This window comes from Brienomyrus brachyistius, chromosome 20 (genome assembly GCF_023856365.1).
Source record: "Brienomyrus brachyistius isolate T26 chromosome 20, BBRACH_0.4, whole genome shotgun sequence".
NCBI lineage: Eukaryota > Metazoa > Chordata > Actinopteri > Osteoglossiformes > Mormyridae > Brienomyrus > Brienomyrus brachyistius.
The window spans coordinates 11260443-11270845 of record NC_064552.1 but is presented as its reverse complement, the minus strand read 5'-3'; positions in this window follow the sequence as shown (position 1 = coordinate 11270845).

The window sequence follows — 10403 nt, the reverse complement described above, 5'->3', positions numbered from 1 at the left end:
GGTAGTCGTTTTCTATCTTGGTCACCAAAGGGTGGTAACTCTTTCAATGACATCATAGTTGAACATTACAGGATGTCATTCACCTGAGAAATAACATCCCTATTTAGACAGTAGCCAGCGGGAAAGTCTAATTATTGGATGGAAAGTTGAGGGGACGGTGAGTCTATAACGTTAGATCTGGCAATGGAATGTCCTTTCGGGAAATTATTTCTTTCAGATTTTAGCCGCACAAATCATTGGGGATGCTAACATTTTCACTACTTGCTACTTCAGTTGCGTCTCCTCCTGATCTTCAGTCTTTTTTTTTTATAAGGAAGCAGCTGTAAGCTGAACCAACACGGCAGATTTTTTTTTTTTTGTTCGCGATCCTGGGTCCTGTTTTTCTTTTTTTCTCTCTTGTTCTTTCAGAGTACAGAGGCTGAGAACCTGACCACAGACTGGGTGTAACAGCACGCAGGGAGTTTCATTTGCATCACTGCCAGTCGTCACTTTGGAATAACTCGGGTATCGATCTGCCTCGGCCCGCGATCGATGAGCTGGAAACCTCGACCGAGTGGGAGGACCCGACATTCATCTCTGAGATCGCCCGATAGCATCTTGCCGTCTCTCTGAAATGAGTGATCCTTCTGGCTCTGCCCACATCTGCGGCACCGGAGTGCTTTGCTCCGCGAAGGCGAGTCGGTGCCGCTACACCACGGTTTTATTCCTCCCTGACAGGGGGACCCCTGATGTACGACCTCATGTTTTAGCCTGAGGGAGACAAAATCACTTGTGTGTGTGTGTGTGTGTGTGTGTGTGTGTATTTGTGTACACGTTTGATTTAAACTTGGCCAATGCAGAACAAACATCCCGAGACTCTGGCTTAGCCGATCCTTTACTGATCAACTCTCAGGCGAGATATAAAGATACTCACGCTTTCAGACTCTCACACTTACGCAAGAAATCTGCCGGCAAATCTACAATATTTCATTATACACCTAAACTCAGCTACAGCAAAAGCATTGGGATAGTCTGCAAACCCTACAGACTATTACGCACATAGAAATGCCTGTGGAGGCTTGTCTGGAATTGAAAATCTCTGCAGATCCGCTGTATTTTCTCAACTGAATTTGTAACTGAAGCATCCATCCATTTTTCCAAACCACTTCTTTCCAAAGACCTCTGCAATTGGCCCCGGCTGCTGTCCATCAACTTCTGGGCCAAATCCTGACTGATGGCAGCCCATTGTTGCATAATCAATGCTTGGAGTTTGTCAGAACTTGTGGGTTTTCGTCTCTTGAGGATTGACCACAAGTTCTCAATGGGATGAAGGTCTTGGGAGTTTCCTGGCCATTGACCCAAACTTTCGATGTTTTGTTCCCCGAACCACTTAGTTATCACTTCAGCCATAAGGCAAGGTGCTCCAGCACGCTGGAAAAGGCATTGTTCATAACCAAACTGTTCTTGGATGGTTGGGAGATATTGCTCTCGGAGGATGTTTTGGTACCATTCTTTATTGATGGCTGTGTTCTAAGGCAACATTGTGAGTGAGCCCATGACACAGGACTGATGGTAGCGCTCACATTTTCTTCTCCGGACAATCTTTTTTTTCCGAATGGCCCAAACAATTGGAAAGGGGATTAATCAGAGAAAATGAGTCCAATCCCTGCACCTTTTGCAGAATATCAGTCTGTCCCTGATGTTTTTCTTGGAGAGAAGTGGCTTCTTTGCTGCCCTTCTTGACACCAGGCCATCCTCCAAAGGTCCTCACCTCACTCCGCGTGCAGATGCACTCGCACCTGCCTGCTGCCATAACTGACCAAGCTCTGCACTGGTGGTGCCCCGATCCCGCAGCTGAATCAACTTCAGGAGACGGTCCTGGTGCTTGCTGGACTTTCTTGGGCTCCCTGAAGATTTCTTCACAACCGTTGAACCTCTCTCCTTGAAGTTCTTGATGATCCATTAAATGGTTGATTTAGATGCAATCTTACCAGCAGCAATATCCTTGCCTGTGAAGCCCTTTTTGTGCAAATCAACTATCACCGCATGTGTTTCCTTGCAGGTAGACATGGTTAAGAGGAAGAACAATGATTTCAAGCACCGCCCTCCGTTTAAAGTATCCAGTCTGCTATTCTAACTCAGTCAGCATGACAGTGATCTCCAGCCTTATCATCATCAACACTGTCACCTGTGTTAACGAGAGAATCACTGAAATGATGCCAGCAGGTCCTTTTGTGGCAGGGCTGAAATGCGGTGGAAATGGGTTTTTTAGGGATTAAGTTCATTTTCATGACAAAGAAGGACTTTCATCTGATCACTCTTCATAACATTCTGGAGTTTATGCAAATTGGCATCATAAAAATTGAGGCAGCAGACTTTCCTAAAATTAATATTTGTGTCATTCTCAAATCTTTTGGCCACGGCTGTATATTACGTAACAGTTCAATACATTACAGACTTAATGTGACCCCTGTTAAAAGCAAGTAATAATATGGAAATATGGCGTCAGAGACTGATAAGGAGATAAAGAGGATTTCTAAATAAGGCTTGACAGGAAGTCAAGAGAACTGTATCACACACTGTTATACTTTAAAGCTATTGCTTGTTTCCATTTGACAACTGGTTACTTGGTGAGCCCTGATTGGATACAGTTTGGGAGGGAAATGATGTCTATTGTAAATTGTATCAGCGTACCACTCATGTTCACTTTAATCTCATACTTCAGACACAATGTCTACGTTTGGAAACAGAGCCATGGAGAAATCCTTTCTGAAGGATTTTCCCATTGAGGCAGTGCAGAGATTTCGAGGCTGACATACAACATGCTGACAGTTGGTTTAAACGTAACAAATAGTAGCAACACTGTTATATAGCTTCTATGCATTCTGGTGCTGCGAGAGGTTTGATGTGTATTGGCGTAGCATGCTAGACAAAGACCCAGCAAAACTGCATGTAGATTAAGCTACTGCCTCCCAAGCAAAATGCCAGATATCTAAGCAGTGTTGAAAAAAAAACACAATGCTCGCAATGTCTGTGAACAATATCTGCTGTGAGATGCACTGTGCTGCAGTGCAGCATGGTCTCCTGCAGCCTCTCCTCGGACGTGGATCTTCGCCGAGCCCCTCTTTGCCATCTTTGTTCCTCTTGCTTGTCGCCGTAAACCATGCGGGGGAAATTCATTTCCAGCCATTGGTCTTTGTTCCAGCAGTGTCACTCACCAGTGTGGAGTGCACAACCTTCGTCAAGACTGAGCTCACACCTGTGGCTCAGAGTATTCAAGAAGGATTTATTGAGATACTTAACAGCCCTCCAGGCCCATTAAAACTAAAACAAACAAACAAATAAATAAAAAAATGAAGTGAAAAAGAAATAAAACAAACTCACAAAACTATAGCAGTGGGTATATACTCCCTAAACATATATTAGTATATGCTCTGTTTGTCATGTTTTGATATCACTTTGGTGTTGATTAACATCTCCTGCTACTTACCATGTCTATCAGCACTCAGAGTAAAGGTGTCTCCTAAAGTCTAGTACTTTTTCCTGTAATCTGTAAAACACGTGTTACAGTAGTTATTCTAGGAGATTGTGTCAAGAGGTATAAGATTAACCAAGAGCATCTCTGCTCAGGGTATAGCTGTCATGTGTCTCACTTTTGCCTTCAGGGTGCAGCACATAGAAATTTAAATACATTTTCATCGGGATTAATAGTCAGTCAGTCAGCCAGCCACCCAGCCAGCCAGCCAGCCAGCCAGCCAGCCAGCCAGCCAGCCAGCCAGCCAGTCAGTCAGTCAGTCAGTCTGTCTGTGTATCTATCTAAAGTCGACGTTCTCTATACATCGCGGAACACAGCAGTTCTCCAAATCCATTCTCATAGACATGGTTGTGAATTAGACAAATACAGAAATTTGCTTAAATAAATACTCCCATATACCAATTCTTCTTTTGAGGTGGCTCCTGCACTTCATTACAATGCACAATGAACCGACAATCCCATTTGAGGCCAATCGTCATGGAAAACTGTTTTCGAAGAGAGTGACAGACCATTGCAATAGGTTTCCTTGATATATTTTGACAAACCACAGCCTCTTCATTTGCATGTTTATAAATAATCTTGTACAGGAATCTTACAGAAGAGCAGAAGCGCCTATAGGGTCTTGCCACTCTTGTGTCACTTAGATGGTTCCTCTACAGTAAATGATTGGTTTTCACCCGGGTCTTTACCCGACTGAGCCAGACAGAACGGCTGTTCTGTGGTCCGACCACAGTGCGGACTTTGATGAAGACCACAGACTTTGATGAAGACTCTGCTGCTTCCGTTAACAGGCCACTGCAACTGTGTCGACTCGCAGACGGCGGCGCCAATAACTTCACGAGCTCACAGGCCCACAGGGACCGACATAAGAAAGAACTCGCTCCTGCAAATAAAGTATATAATCACATGTTTAACTTGTCATTCTAGTTTTCATCTATAACCACAAGATAAACGCAGATGCTAATGCCCAGTAATATCTGCCCACTGTTTGAGGTTTTGGTGTTTTACTTGACTGCAACAGGCACGTGGTCATCCCATGACAGAACGCGAATTCCCCATTTCTCCATAGGCTGTGAAACGAAAAAGACAGCACAGCGATGAAGATAGAGGGACAGTCACTAGGGAGCAAAAAGGACATAGCCCTCCCCCCTTAAGGTTTCCTGTATATACAGCAGCACAAACAACAAGAGATCTGGGACACGCTTATATGTTGATGTCATGGCTGTCCGTGTCAAAGCCCCCCAGTTATGGTGGCCGATGGGGACCATAAGGGTTGCAAAATTACCAGAAGACTAAAAAAGCTTTCAGCAAAAAAGAAAACCACTCGACTTGCTTTCCAAGTGTAATTGACTGACATTAATTTCTCAGAATGTCAAAGGCATGTCCCGTAATCAAAATCCCCTTACCGAGTGGTCGTCACTGCTGCATGGAGCCAATGAGTAGGTACCATACATTATGATAAAAACATTATGATAACCACCCCCCCCCCCACCCCCCAGTGAGATTAATTTCACTGTCACTATCAGAATCAGGACGAAGAGTTCTTAGTCATTCATGGCGGTGATGGGAATGGTTATGCTGATGATTTGGAGAACTGCAGTGTTCCACGATGTATGGAGAACATTGACGACCGACCGACCGACAGACAGACAGACAGACAGACATATAAATAAATAGATAGATAGATAGATAGATAGATAGATAGATAGATAGATAGATACATACATACATACTTTATTAATCCAGAAGGAAATTTAGGCATCCGGTAGCTTGAAAAATACAAAGATACAATAATATATATGGTAATAGAATAACACATAAGGATTGCAGAGGTAGAGGGTGTGTCTATGGATGGAACATATGGAATATGTAATGACATAAAATGCTCAACCATGTAATCTCTGAATTGTCACCTTGATGATGTAAACTGCTTTTATAACGCGTTCGGGATTTTAATAGCGTGCCCTTTCTTCCAGTTAGTCTGGTGCTTGATGTCATTAAGCATCCGATCAGAGAATTTGTTGATGTCATTAACAGTGATGACATCAGACAGAGTTCGAGGGAATAACATTCACATTACAACTGCTCCCAAAAAGATAGTCAATACGCTTCAAGCAATATATATGATTTACAAAAAGTCTGCTAGCAATTACATGGAACACGCCACACATTTTACATTATTACTGTTGTTAGTTTAGAAACACACAATGCTGGGAAAGTACCAACATTCATAAGGAGAAACATCTCGAATTCATTCATTTTCTACAGCCGCTTGTCCTGTGCAGGGCCTTGGGGTCTGGGACTTATTCTGGAAACAACAGAAGCAAGGCAGAGAAGAATCTAGGATGGGGCGTCGCAGGGCGTACACACACCATTCAGGGTTACTGGATACCGGAGTATCCAGAGGGAACCCCATCATGAAACGGGGAGAACATGCAAATTCCACACCCACAAAACTGTGCTGCACCACCATGACCTCCTTGACCTTTATGGAAATAAACATTTTTAACAGCTTAGAACCAGTGGGAAGTGGGCCAGAGTCACAAGGCTGGATTTTCATACTTGTAACATAGTAGAACATTTTGTTAGTAGAAAATCTCATGCGAGAAACCTCTCCTGCTCATGTAGACACCCAGCTGACTCTTGTTACACTGCGAGGAGCTGGACTACCCTAAAGAGCCAGTTGGAATGAGTGAGGAGGGAGGAACGAGGGAAGTATATTTAGCTGGTGTGAATTTGACTCATTGGTGGTGGTGCAGTGGTTAGCACCTGCCTTACGCCTCTGAGAGCTGGGTTCAAGGCTTTGTATGTTCGATATGTGTTGTTGTGGGGTTTCCTCAGTGTACTCTGGTTTACCCCCCCCCACAGTCCAAACACATGCTGAGGTTTTTTGGGTATACCAAATTGCCTACAGTTGTGAATGGTGCGTGAGTGTGCCCTCCCATGGGTTGGCGCCTCATCCTGGGTTGTTCCCTGCCGTTTGCCTATATGCTCCAGACCCACTGTGACTCTGAATAGGACAAGCGGTTTCAGAAAACGGATGGATGGATGATCCATCCTTCAGCTTTCATCGCCTTAGTCTTTCGCACAATCCATGGCAGTTTCACCCAACAAAGAGCCACAAGCTAACAGCGAAGAAGCCGCGTCCCGAGTCATCGCCTGTCATTTTTTTGCCGTACGTCGCTGTCACGTGTCATTACCGCTGTCGCACAAAGACACCACGAGACTCGCCTTGTCACGGAAGTGTCGATGGCCTGTGCGAGTGGCCTGTTGTCGTTTGAGAGCCTCCTTGACAGAAACTCACCATCCTGTCATTGTAATTAGTGATAATTAGCACCGGACCTCTTGAAGCTGATGAGAAGCCAGGTCCATTTCTCTCCTGCTTTTGTAACTGGAGCAAAGAATGAACCTTGTCGAAGCCCCCTCCCCCCCCACACTGCCCCAAGGGTGCCCCTGCCATTAGGAGTCAGGAGCGGGCACAACCACTGGTGGAGAGGGTCAGCCACATGTGAGTCAGCTCTTGGTCACACAGCATTCAGGCCTGGGGATTTCATCATAATCTAAAACCCTGGGAACTACAGGATGGTGTGACCAGAATGTTGTTGGTTTGAATCCCCAAAATCCTTTAAAAAATTATCCAGGCCCTTATCATTTGGAATTGTCCCAGGGTGGATGAATAGCGAACCCTGCATTTAGACCACGAACTCCCCCCTCAACTATGTATATCAGGCCTACAGTTATAAAGAAATCTACCCCCACAGTAGATTTCACAGATCAGGGACTTTCCCTTGGTAAAAATTGTTAGCCGGGGGTGGGAAGGGGATCCCATGTTGGTAAAATTTGCTTGCTAGCAGGGGGGAGGGGCGGACTAAATTTTGGGAGGGTTCAAGTCCCCGATTTGTCTCTGACTGTGTGTGTGTGCGTGTGCAGGAGAGCAAGATGGAATATTCGAAAAGAAGAATTACAAAGTACTCATGCAAACGGCAAATGAAGTATCAATTCTAGTCTCCTGCGAATTGACCTTTTTCCTTATGGGGGGACCATGAAAGCTGAAGGAGATGGACGTCTCTCGTAAGCTAAGGAGATTCTCCATGAAGTCAACCTAGAGTCCTGCTCTGTTATGTCACTGGGCTGGAAAGCAGACTCAGAGTGTGACTGTCCGGCATGGGTCCCTGTCCCCCGTCGTGCATTTTGTTTAATCAGCTGTGTCCCTCAGTGTCCTGGCCATGACTTTCGCTAAGACCTACGGCGCGAGCATCATGCCACTCCTTCGCCGCAAGGCTCAAAGGCGGCGTTTGCACCCAGGGCCAGCTCTTGTCGTCCGTTCATTTGCAAGGATTCAGGGGGGTTCGTTGCATCCAAGGCATGGTCATTAATGTTTAGGGATTTTTAAGCACCCAAACTTTCCTGGGAAAATGGAATGGGGGGGGGGGGGGTGGGAGGATTACTGAAAGGTTACAACCCTCATGAACTCCCCTTCAATAACAACCCTACACACTTATTGTTGAGCTGAAAGTTGGAATTTTGATCAGATCCGAGGTGCCTTGTCTTACATGCACTTCACAGTAAGACATATAAACTACTGAGAGTTATGTATTGAGGACATTGCGTTGGACTGTTTTACCCTGAATTTCAATTTCAGGCTTACATACATTGTATTTCTTAATGTGGCCGGTACACACATCTCACCGTGGTTTTAGCACATACATGGGCATACACATAGCACAGTCCGTTTATGTTTTCTGTCACAGACGCTGCGTCTACAGTTCACGCATTTTCAATTCCATTTGTTTGTACAGTAGTGCCGACAAGTGGACAAATAGGGCAATTGAAGTAAGTACTGAAACACTAGCTTAATCTGCTAGTAAATCCAGGGGTGTATTTAGAGATGAGTGGATAGGGGGACAGAGTCTTTGCTGGGGTGGTAAACGTATATATCAAACAAACAGTGATTCACGATTTAAGCCGAAAAATACACATTTATCTGGGGGGGTTAAAATAGCCCTAACGATGTACCTGAGTATAGCCATCGGTGTAGGACACAATGTGATATGTGGGGAGGAGGGTCTATTTATTTGGAGATGAATGAAGCCATATAAAATTTGGGGGTCCACGTTCCCTCTCCCTTTGGCTCCGGCTGCGCTGAGTATAACTAAAATGTCAAAACCTATTCAATCAAACCTTATGAACAGTTAGTAATTCAAATATACCAATATGTCTCAGAATAACACGCCAAATAGGGAAGCTATTGGATCCACGTGGATCCACGTAATCCACGTGGATTACGGCTACATATCAGGTCCATGGAATACTACATCTTCAATTATTATAAAAGCGCATTAATTTTTTTACTAGACCTCAGACTGTTCAGATATATGGATTACTTTCGAACGGTTTTCTCTTACAGAGAAAAATATAATAAAATTAATTATAATAAAAAATGAAATGAAGATAATAATAAACAACACCAAAAATGTATTATTATTGTTTTTATTAAATTCAGATTTTGCCCCAAAGATATGGTTATTCACGCAGATGCATATTTCGCTGCAGCTATTAATGTAGCCTTCATCAATAAAATTATCTGAGAGCAGTGTTTCACAGTTCAGTCCTTTGGTCACTAGTCTGCCATATATTCACAGCGAATAATATCCGCATAATGAGAAGCTTCAGACCTATATGCAAGCAGAACCACAACAAACACACAGACGCAGGTGTTAGCTGTGCTTCATACGCTTGACGTTTGATCACAACGGTTCCGTTAAAATAACGCTAAGGGTTAACCGTCTTGCACTCATCCGTTTCCTTCCGATCATCTCGCTAACTGCACTAGGCATGACTAAACAGACATTTCTTCTCCTTGAAACTCCCACATTATTTCGTTGCGAAAGGAAGAGCCGTAGAAGAGTAGGCATGCTTGCCCTTTCATGTTTTGTGAAACTGAAATGAGCGCGCGCTGTTTCCTTTGTGCGATTAAATTATACATGGCGAGTATAATCTCGCAAGAGCCTGCATCCGGCCCTTCTGTTTGAAAAATAAGAATTAAATGTTAATAGTCTCATGTTGCCATTACTATTTGTGGAACCCTTCTCTCTGTGACACTAACCTACCTCATTTACGAAAAAAGAGCTTTTGCACTTTGCCGTATAATAAGCACAATAGTATCATTTATGTTTCTACCTTTCACGTCTTTGAATGCGTTTTTCATTTTCTTTACATAAGCTCCTTGGATGTCAGTTCATTTGAAATTTAAGCTTAATATTTAGAACTTTAAATGTATCAAGATGAAGAGTAATATTGTAGTTATCTTGACGTAAACGTAATGGATTTTCATTTGTCATCGTAAATATCGCAAAACAAACAGTATTCTAAATGTATCAATAATGTGTCAAATCACAGAACCCAACAATTACAAGTGAAAATTTATTTATTATAAAGATGATTGATTTATTTTCTTTGTTACTTAGTTGGATCAAGCTGATCATTTTGTGTGGGTAACAACTGACCCCTTGTGGTTACTTAGGTGAACTACAATTCCATCATTATGGGCCAGAAATTGCCAAGGAGCAGTTTGCACTGACAGGAAAACACGTCTGTCATTTTTGCCAGGTTTTCATATTCGAGTAAAAAAATGATCTATTTTTAAGACGAACAAAAAACACTGAATCTATGTATCAGACTTTGTATAACTCTTCTATAATATTTGACATTTTTCCAGGCAACTAGCTCTGTCGTTTTACACCACCATGGTAGGGCTGCCTGTATCCGGAAAATTGTGCGGTCAAATCTGCTCCTGCGGTTCAGCAAGTAGCACATTGTGCTAAAACAAAGGTCCTGGGTTCGAATCCCAGGGAGCACACAGAGACCCGTGTAACCCTTCCCTCGACTG